Here is an 11232-nt window from a genome sequence, read left to right on the forward strand (position 1 = left end):
TCCCAGAAACAGAGGGGATTAGTTCAGTATATACATGTGTGCATGCGTGCGTGCGTGCGTGCGTGCGTGCGTGCGTGCGTGAGCGCGCTCCGCTGCTTGCACTAGTTAAGACTAATCTCGATTTTATGGCACTTGCCCACTGAAATACATCTTCCCAAGGCAAGGTGTGGACTTATGCACTTATATAGCGACGTGCATGCACGTGTGTGTGTGTTTGTTGCTGCTTGTACTAGTCCGGACTGATGCCGATTTATAGTGCTAGCTCACTGAGATACCATGCCGCAGTTTAACATGAACACCCCACTCAGACACAGTATAGTGACTCCGAGCCGACCAGTCCTTGTTTTAGCCCCTTAATGCCGAGCGCCAGACAGGGTAACAACAATACCATATTTATATGTCTTTTGGTATGACGCGGTCGGGGATCGAACCCCCGACCTTCCGCACGCCACTAGACCACGGGCGAGGTCTGGAGACGGGGAATCTCAACCGAGTGTCTTATGATATAAAAAAAATATCAACTCAAGTATTTGATATCGTCAGCCGAAATTGCCTAGGCAGAGACGACCTCTTAAACACCTAATGCAACAACAACAACATATTTGATATCGAAAGACACGAGTGATATTTTATTTATCATCAAACATCATTCTTCCACCTTTTTCAGTTTGTAGACAGTAATAAACAGTGTCTTCACTTAAAAAGTGCTGCTAACAGCTTCAGTAGTAGGGCCATTAGTAATGTCATTTGATTGTGACGTCATGGTAATAATCAATGATCATGACAGTCTATGAATGTCACACATAACCATTCCAATTCAATCCACCCTCCTGAAGATCATATATTGAAAAGTTAACCCTTTTACAGTTGAACTTCATGAACATAATTAATTTTTGAGTGTATGACACTGAGAGTGAATTTGAGCTCCAATATCTACGACATGTATGTCCAGGCCATTCCACAGGGGTCCTTTGAAGATTCCGGGTTAAGAATAGGTCTTCAGCAACCCTTGTTCAGGCATGTAATCGTATCCCAATTGTGTAGGTCGATTTTCATGATGTCAATCGTTGGATGGACAGGTCCAGAGGTGAGGTGAGGTGAGGTGAGGTGAGGTGAGGTGAGGTGAAATGGGGTTTAACGTCGCGTCCAAGATTGTTGCACTTATATAGCGATGGGCATGTACGTGTGTGTTTGTGTGGCTGCTTGTACTAGTCCGGACTGATGCTGATTTATAGTGCTAGCCCACTGAGATACCATGCCGCAGTTTAACATGAATACCCCACTCAGACTCAGAGTTGACCAGCCCTTGTTTAAGCCTTATTGCCGAGCGCCAGACAGGGTAACAACAAGTACCATCTTTTAACGTGGTCAGGTGGTCAGGCTCGCTGACTTGCTTGATGCATGTCATCATATCCCAATTGCGTGGACTGATGCTCGTGATGTCAATCACTGGATTGTCTGGTCCAGACTTGATTATTTACAAACCACCTTCATACAGCTGGAATATTGCTGTGTGCGGGTTAAACAACAAAAAAAAGTTTTAGAAATAAACAACGAGTTGGAGTTGTTTATCTTACAATAAAACACTGCGGGGAGAATAAATATTCGCCCTGCAGTGTTTTAATGTACGAAAAACAACGACCACGAGTCGTTTATTTCTTATTTGAGATATCAACAGTATGTACAGTTGATAAAATGTACAAGCTTTAAAAATATTTACGCAAGTTTTAATAATGATGACTCCCTGGATAGAATCCGACCTTGGAAATGTGGAACAAGTCCATTTTACGTAAGGTTGGTTAGGTTTTGTTAATCCCAGTTGAGTAGAACGATGCTCATGATGTCAATCACTGGATTGTCTGGTCCAGATTCGTTTATTTACAGACCGCTGTCATATAACTGGAACATCGTTGAGTGCAGAGTTAAAGAACAAGCAAAACATCCACAGGACTATCCAGCAAATATACCAAACATGAGGTGGAATTCGGTGTTACGATACCACATGCCTCATTGAAAGTAGGCCACAGTGACCTACAACTGACATCTTTAGATTGTCCTCACTTGCCATAGATACATACTCAAATATAAGAAACATGGACGAGGCTTCGGAAGGGACAGCAGAAAATGACATACAGACTAAATGAATGATTTTCACTGTGGCCTTGTCAATGTTCAAAGGTCAATTGGCTGTTTTTTCAAATTGCATAGGTCCCAAGGGCAACATGTAGCAAGTTTGTCAAACATTAAATGCTTCTTGAGATATCCTTCAAACAAGCTATGACCTCTTAGATGACCTTGACCCTTGTCATGTTTGGTCTGTGTCAAATACAGTTTCAAGGTCTCTTATAACCTCTGGGTGGTTGCTGCACATTTTAGCTACTTCCTGTTATTTTAATCTGTATTAGTTCGAAGAAGAATCTAATCTGCATATGTTTGTACAAAAGGTGAGACTTTCTCCTGACCCAGACCACCTGATTCTTTCATATTACTCTAGTTGTGTCAAGCTATTCCAGATTAACTGCAGTCATATGAAAGAATCAGGTGTTCTCTAACTTCTTTTGAGTACTATATATGGGTTCCAATAACAGCAATGGATAAGTCCAAATACTGGTGTCTCCAAATGGAGGCGAGATGAAGTGAAATGGGATTTAACGTTGCAACGTGTGTGTGTGTGTGTGTGTGTGTGTGTGTCAACGGAGGCTCTCCCTCTCCCACTAGACCATGGAGGTGGTCTCTATCACTAGACACGGAGGCCACTCGACCATGGAGGCGGTCTCTCTACCACTAGACACGGAGGCCACTCGACCATGGAGGCGGTCTCTCTACCACTAGACACGGAGGCTTCTCTCTACCACTAGACACGGAGGCGGTCTCTCTCAAACTAGACCACAGAGGCGGTCTCTCTTCCACTAGACCATGGAGGTGATCTCTCTATCACTAGACCAAGGAGGCGGTCTCTCCAAATGAAAATGACCTCTATCACTAGACCATGGAGGCGGTCTCTCCAAATGAAAATGACCTCTCTCCCACTAGACCATGGAGGCAGTCTCTCCAAATGAAAATGACCTCTCTATCACTAGACCACGGAGGCGGTCTCTCGCCACTAGACCATGGTGGCGATCTCTCTATCACTAGACCACAGAAGCGGTCTCTCACCCACAGACCATGGAGGCGGGCTCACCAAATGAAAATGACCTCTCTATCACTAGACCACGGAGGCCGTCTCTCTCCCACTAGACCATGGTGGGGATCTCTCTATCACTAGACCACGGAGGCGGTCTCTCCAAATGAAAATGACCTCTATCACTAGACCACGGAGGCGGTCTCTCCAAATGAAAATGACCTCTCTATCACTAGACCACGGAGGCGGTCTCTCCAAATGAAAATGACCTCTCTATCATTAGACCACGTAGGCGGTCTCTCCAAATGAAAATGACCTCTCTATCACTAGACCACAGAGGCAGTCTCTCCAAATGAAAATGATCTCTCTATCACTAAACCACAGAGGCAGTCTCTCCAAATGAAAATGATCACTCTATCACTATACCACAGAGGTGGTCTCTCCAAATGAAAATGACCTCTCTATCACTAGACCACAGAGGTGGTCTCTCCAAATGAAAATGACCTCTCTATCACTAGACCACAGAGCGGTCTCTCCAAATGAAAATGACCTCTCTATCACTAGACCACGGAGGTGGTCTCTCCAAATGAAAATTACCTCTCTATCACTAGACCACAGTGCGGTCTCTCCAAATGAAAATGACCTCTCTATCACTAGACCACGGAGGCGCTCTCTCCAAATGAAAATGACCTCTCTATCACTAGACCACGGAGGTGGTCTCTCCAAATGAAAATGACCTCTCTATCACTAGACCACGGAGGCGTTCTCTCCAAATGAAAATGACCTCTCTATCACTAGACCACGGAGGCGGTCTCTCCAAATGAAAATGACCTCTCTATCACTAGACCACGGAGGTGGTCTCTCCAAATGAAAATGACCTCTCTATCACTAGACCACGGAGGCGGTCTCTCCAAATGAAAATGACTAAGGAAGTGAAGCCGGAAATTTGACATAACTAAAAGAGCAAAGTGACAACAGCTTGTTTATTACAATTATTCCTAATAAGGCCAAGTGATGGGGTTACACAATTGCAACAGAATCTAACGCGTAACAGAAGAATTTGTTTTATTATTCCAATCACTTTGTTGACTTTTCAAACATTCAACAAAACAGTTCGTAAAGGTGAGCATCTAGTGAAACGAGTTACAAGCAACAGGTTCCGTGTCATGCACTGAGAAACGTGTTCTGAACAGTCTGATAGTATAGACTAGAATTGGTTGAATCACCACCATTACAAAGTTAATAGATAGTCCATTGTCATATTAGCATAGCATTGGTTTAGGCTGCGGAATGTTGTATTGGCCAACAACACGACGATACTCTGCCATGTTGTCCACATATGAACTGGTCAGAGGAGCTCAGTTAATAGTTGTTATCCTTTAAGTACTTGGCGAGCTTAATTGCACTGTCAACCGCGATCGAACTTTTACTTTCCTCTTGACACACACAGAGTAGGATGGTTTGATTTGTCAACACAGCGCAGCCATTTTGAAGCTTTTCGCCCTCAGAACGGGTAAATATTATATATTTCTCCTCAGGATCGCCCCGCAAGAACCTGAACTTCTTATCTTTCATAAACAACCCATTAGTGTATGCAGTTGATAAGTCGGCACTGTTGTTATTGCAAGCATTCACCATGGCTGAGATTTCCTTTGTGTTCGGGGCAATGTCCCCCTTGTCTGTCCACCTTGAGCCGTCGAATCCATAGATGCCGCCAAATATCATTTTTTGACTGGTATAACCTGCCAAGGTGTCCATGTAGCAATCCCACGACATCCTGCTTGTCTGAAACAGAAATACGGAAATAATCAGCCTTGAAGGAGTCCTATGGCAATCTCAATCAAATCAGATGTTGGTGCTCGCTACCACTACACAAAGATCTGAGGACATCCCAATACACGTTTCCCCAACTTTGAGCGACCAATGAGTAACAGGAAGTCGACATTACCTTATTAGAAAGCAGCATATTTGAGCTTTGTGGCACTAGTTTCAAATTTGCAACTTTCATTCAAGACTCTGCTTTGAAAAGTATTGATTCAAATTTTGTAAAATGAACAAAAGAAAATTTTGGTATGTCTAACAGATGGCTGAAATTGTATGGCAGTCTTTCCCTTTTGAATGTTTTTCACACCAAATCAGTCACACAGCCCGTACCTGTTGTTCAGGATGCTCGCATTAACCTTTTTCGAGGTTGCATGATAAGAAAACAGTATTCACAATAACACCACAGATTCCAACTCCTCATTGGAAAAAACATGCCTGCCAATTTCAGCTTCAACACTTCTGCATTTTCACAGACGCGTACAGATGCTTAAATTTTGACAGAATTGTATGGTTGCATGTGGGAAAGCGAACAAACTAACAATATGTCCCTGATGAAAGTGAGTATGGTTTTATGCCGCTTTTAGCAATATTCCAGCAATATCACGGCGGGGGACACCAGAAATGGGCTTCACACATTGTACCCATGTTGGGAATCGAACCCGGGTCTTCGGCGTGTGAAGCGAATGCTTTAACCACTAGGCTACCCAACTACTCCGCCCATGAAGATCCAGGATAAAATAGGTCTTCAGCAACCCATGATTGCCGTAAAAGGCTTGTCATAAGAGACTAATGGGATCGGGTGGTCAGGCTCGCTGACTTGGATGATGCATGTCATCGATCCCAATTGCGTGGAACGATGCTCATGATGTCAATCACTGGATTGTCTGGTCCAGACTCGATTACTTACAGACCGCCGTCATATAGCTGGAATATTGCTGAGTGTGGCGTTAAACAACAATTAAACAAACAGAACATATACTTCTCCTCTTCTGATAGGAACACTTTTATCTTTTCATGATACACAAAAAAATTCTAATTGCCTCGTGTATATTTGAATACAATGACACATGAGACTCCCTATCAAAAGTTGAGTAGCACATCATGGGTTTACATAACTTTCTTGTTCTTTTGTCATACTGTGTTGATAACATTCAAAAATATGTTGTGTGTCTATATCGCTCTTATTATTTTCAATCGATCCAAGTTATATATCAGAATCATGTTTAAAATACACAGTGCCTCAAAAATAATGTTGAGACGTGAAACAAAACGTTTTCTCCCATTCATATGGAGCTTGACATTTTCATGAACCGAATTCAAGGGAGACAACAGGTGAGTTACCTCCCTTTCATACAAACAACTAGAAGACATGGTTGCAGTATTCAGATTTTAGGACTGGATGAGTCATGTAAGCAACCATTGTTGTAGGCAAACATCTCTACTTGTGTAACAATAGTTTATTTCAGACCATGTGTGTTGATTATAACAGATTACGCGCACAAGATCTTCCTCTTGCATTATGATTATGGATGCATGTATTTAGTGAAACCAAAACCAATCTAGATTATAAAAAAAACAGGTCTGATTCGACATATCAGCAGAGGGAATTTATTTTTGTGTGGAGAAAAATAAATTGTGTAATAAACGATTTCACAGATTATATGTTCATACCCTCCAAGAAAAGATAAAATGCAAAAGCACTTTGTATTTTATTACAAAAAGTCAATTTTTCATGACCCTCCCCAAACGTGTGTTTTATTGTATTATATGTAAGAAACTGTCACACTATTTGGTGCCCCTCCCTACCATTCCCCCAGGGTATATGACCCATGACTTTATGACTAGATTGATGTGTTGTCTCAGAAAAAGTAGATGGAACAGTGTTGTAGGTAATCTTGCAAAGCTGTTATTGAATTCAAAGTTCAAACTTCATGGAGATTGGTATACCTTTTGTGGAGGCAACATCACACTTATTAAATCATTTCGTGAGTGAGTGAGTATGGTTTTTTGCCGCTTTATATTCCAGCAATATCACGGTGGGGGACACCAGAAATGGACTGCACACATTGTACCCAGAAATCATTAAGACATTTCCCATCAATACAGAAAATGAGAATGATATGCGTTTGTATATATATATATCTATGCAAATTAATTACAAATATGACCCACTAAGTCAATCTAATGAAGCCCAGTGATCTTCAAATGGGGGCCCACCTGTTCCGACCAGTGTAAGGCCTATGGCGAATGACTGAAGAACTGCGTATGTATTAGTGAGTGAGTGAGTGAGTATGGTTTTAGGCCGCTTTTAGCAATATTCCAGCAATATCACGGCGGGGGACACCAGAAATGGGCTTCACACATCGTACCCATGTCGGGAATCAAACCCAAGTTTTTGGCGTGACGAACGAACACTTTAACCACTAGGCTATCCAACCGCCCTGCGTATGTTTTAGAAAATGCTTATCAGCATGACAAAGCTTCACGATATATAAATGTGGTCCCGCTTGTTTTTCAGTCTACTTTTAGAAACTGATTATGAACACTAAGTCAACCTAATACAGCTTGGTGATACACAAATTTGGGCCCACTTGCTACCACGGAAATATACAAGATATATAGTCACACCCAGTATACCATATAGTATACTATATAAAAGGATATAGCATACTGACACTGGGTGTGACCATATATATATATATAGTCACACCCAGTATACCATATAGTATACTATATAAAAGGATATAGCATACTGACACTGGGTGTGACCATATATATATATATAGTCACACCCAGTATACCATATAGTATACTATATAAAAGGATATAGCATACTGACACTGGGTGTGACCATATATATATAGTCACACCCAGTATACCATATAGTATACTATATAAAAGGATATAGCATACTGACACTGGGTGTGACCATATATATAAAGTCACACCCAGTATGCCATATAGTATACAATATAAAAGGATATAGCATACTGACACTGGATGTGACCATATATATATATAGTCACACCCAGTATACCATATAGTATACTATGTAAAAGGATATAGCATACTGACACTGGGTGTGACCATATATATATATATATAGTCACACCCAGTATACCATATAGTATACGATATAAAAGGATATAGTATACTGACACTGGGTGTGACCATATATATATATATAGTCACACCCAGTATACCATATAGTATACGATATAAAAGGATATAGCATACTGACACTGGGTGTGACCATATACCTTGTAGCTATTTTTTGGCGTTACAACTACAAGTCCCTGTGCTTGCTACGACATATCCGACAGGAGTGAGCGAGTTGGGTTTATCCAGCTATATCGTGGCGTGCCAGCTTAGTGTGGGAGGAAAGCCCAAAGTGATGCAGGTCTCAGACGTTTACCACTTCGGTGAAACCCACGAGCACGGGTATGGTGCTGACAAACCTAGAAACATAATTGGGTGAACCGGGATTCGGACCCACAATCATAGGTTTCTGGCGTGCCCAAAGGAAGCAACTCCGCACAGCGAATCGTGGCGCTTTGGCGACTGGGCCGCCCGTGCTCCCATATATGAAAGGAGAAAAGAGGGCCGACATTTTAGAAAATGATTATCGGCACTCAACCAGCCTAAGATAATGTGTATCTCAACATACTACAACTACTGGCTTCAAAAAATGTGGGCCCACCTACAACTTTCTCTATTCTGAAAAATAAAGTGGGTCCACATTTAGGGAATACTAATATGTTCCCAAATTCTTAATTTCATTGGCAAAAAAGGTAATTTAATTTGGTGCCAGTTACGGATGGGACAAAAGAAATAAAATATACATTGAAACATTTGATTAAAAATACTTTAGGGATTAGATGGCGAATTAATAGTTTCACCAACGACAACGTGCAGAGCCACAAACAGCAATTTTTGCAAATACCAAAACACATAGAGCTACAGATTGTAATCAGAGTAACCTCCCTTTCACACGATGAATCACACAGATCATTCTTCCTATTCTTTTCAACACATGCCCCCTCTCATCTCAAGTTCTCATTTTAAACCCAATCCCCAAATCACATGCTCCAACTAACACCCCTTCTCCCCCCATCCCTTCAAGACATGCTTGTCAAACCTCAACCACTCCTTTCTGACATGTCCTCAAACCCTTCATGAAATCCTTCCTAATCTTAACCCAGGGATTAAGGCCTTATGTGATGCACAATTTTCACAATGTTGAGATTGGATGCAGAAGAGTGAGTGAGAGAGATTGGTTTGACGCCACTTCGGTGAAACCCATGAGCACGGGTATGGTGTTGACAAACCTAGAAACATAATCAGGGCGAACCTGGGATTCAAACCCCAAAATCATAGGTTTCTGGCGTGCCAAAGGGACAACTCTGCACAGCTAATCAGTGTGCCTTAGACGACAGGGCAACCCGTGCTCACTGGATGCAGAGGAAGAACAAAAATTCTGCATCCCGAGTGATGCACAATGATATTAAATTGACCTACAGCGCAAAAAGAGCAGTTATGGGTGTCCAACATCTTATCCTTTGAGAGGAGTTATCAAGAAAGATGTTGACTTCTTCTGGGAGAAACCCCAACAGACCTCATTTGACAAGCTCAGAAACCGGTGTAGTATGACATCTGTACTTACAGTATTTGATGTCAACAAGCCATCAGTAATACAATGTGAGTGAGTGAGTATGGTTTTATGCCGCTTTTAGCAATATTCCAGCAATATCACGGCGGGGGACACCAGAAATGGGCTTCACACATTGTACCCATGTCGGGAATTGAACCCGGGTCTTCGGCGTGACGAGCGAAGCTTTAACCACTAGGCTACCCGACCGCCCCAGTAATATAATGTGATGCAAGCAGTTATGTAATAGGAACAGTACTGTTACAAGACGGACACCTGGTTGCATACTCGTCCCAAGCACTCACTGATACCGAAGACGCTCAGATCGAAAAGGAGATAATCGCAATGGTACACAGTTGCAAAATGTTCCATTACTACATATTCGGGGTCGGGTCACTGTCGAATTCGATCACAAGCCGCTACAAGCTACATTTACAAAGCCTCTCCTATCAGCTCCGATGAGACTGCAAAAGATGCTGTTAAGGCTCCAACCCTTTGGACCTGTGAAGATCCAGGGTAGAATAGGTCTTCAGCAACCCATGCTTGCCGTTAAAGGCGACTATGCTTGCCGTAAGAGGTGACTAATAGGAGCGGGTGGTCAGGCTCGCTGACTTGGTTGATGCATGTCATTGATCCCAAGTGCGTGCTTTGATGTTCATGATGTCAATCACTGGATTGTCTGGTCCAGACTCGATTATTTACAGACCGCCGTCATATAGCTGGAATATTGCTCAGTGTGGCTTTTAACAAAAAACAAAAATCCAACCCTGTGACCAACAGTTATGTATAATGTAATGTCAGCAATATTCCAGTTATATATGATGTCCGTTTCTGTCAGATGTGTGCCCAGAAATTTGGCCCATACTCTCGTAACCCGCGATGTTTTCTTTTCGAGGTAAATGAACTTCTGAAAGTTTTGATATTTACTTATGCATATCACACATTACTTAAATAATATGCAAACCCTAACAGTTTCTGTGAGTTTCATTTGGGCATGTCCTTAACAATGCGCCTGCAGCATTGAGAGCTTTCAGTCTCAACCCTTTCATAATATGCTCCCAAACCTCCACCCCACCCCTTCATGACATACTCGTTCTCAAACCTCAACCCCCACTCTTCATGACAGTCTTGTTCTCAAACCTCCACCACACCCTTCCTGACCATCTCTCAAACCACAACCCCACCCCTTCACAACCACCTCTCAAACCTCAACCCCACCCTTTACGACCACCTCTCAAATCTCAACCCCACCCTTCCTGACCACCTCTCAAACCTCAACCCCACCCTTCACGACCACCTCTCGAACCTCAACCCCTCCCCTTCACGACCACCTCTCAAACCTCAACCCCTCCCCTTCACGACCAACTCCAAGGTTCATATAGATATGGAACACTAAAATTCAAGTGTCATTTTCAGTTTCATATCATTAGCCTTCGTCTCTCAATATTTTGGTTAAGATCTAGCAAAGCGACCTTAAAATTCAAGGCCTTTTCAAGCCTCTATGAATACCTTATCCTCAAACCTCCATCCCATCCGTTCATGGCATGCTCTCTATCAAATCTAAACCCCACACTTCCATAACCCTTCACACCTCAACCCCACCCTTCCACACAGTCATTCCCCCCACGTGACGCGCCAC

The 11232-nt window shown here is 42.5% G+C and overlaps 1 pseudogene; it reads right to left on the reverse strand.

Annotated features, from left to right (window-relative positions):
- Window positions 1-4085: 4085 nt before the first annotated feature.
- LOC139459185 (profilin-A-like) overlaps window positions 4086-11232 on the reverse strand; it is a 7932-nt pseudogene continuing 785 nt past the window's right edge.

Source organism: Haliotis cracherodii, unplaced genomic scaffold, assembly GCF_022045235.1.
Source record: "Haliotis cracherodii isolate W230 unplaced genomic scaffold, xgHalCrac1.p SCAF_13, whole genome shotgun sequence".
Classification (NCBI taxonomy): Eukaryota; Metazoa; Mollusca; class Gastropoda; order Lepetellida; family Haliotidae; genus Haliotis; species Haliotis cracherodii.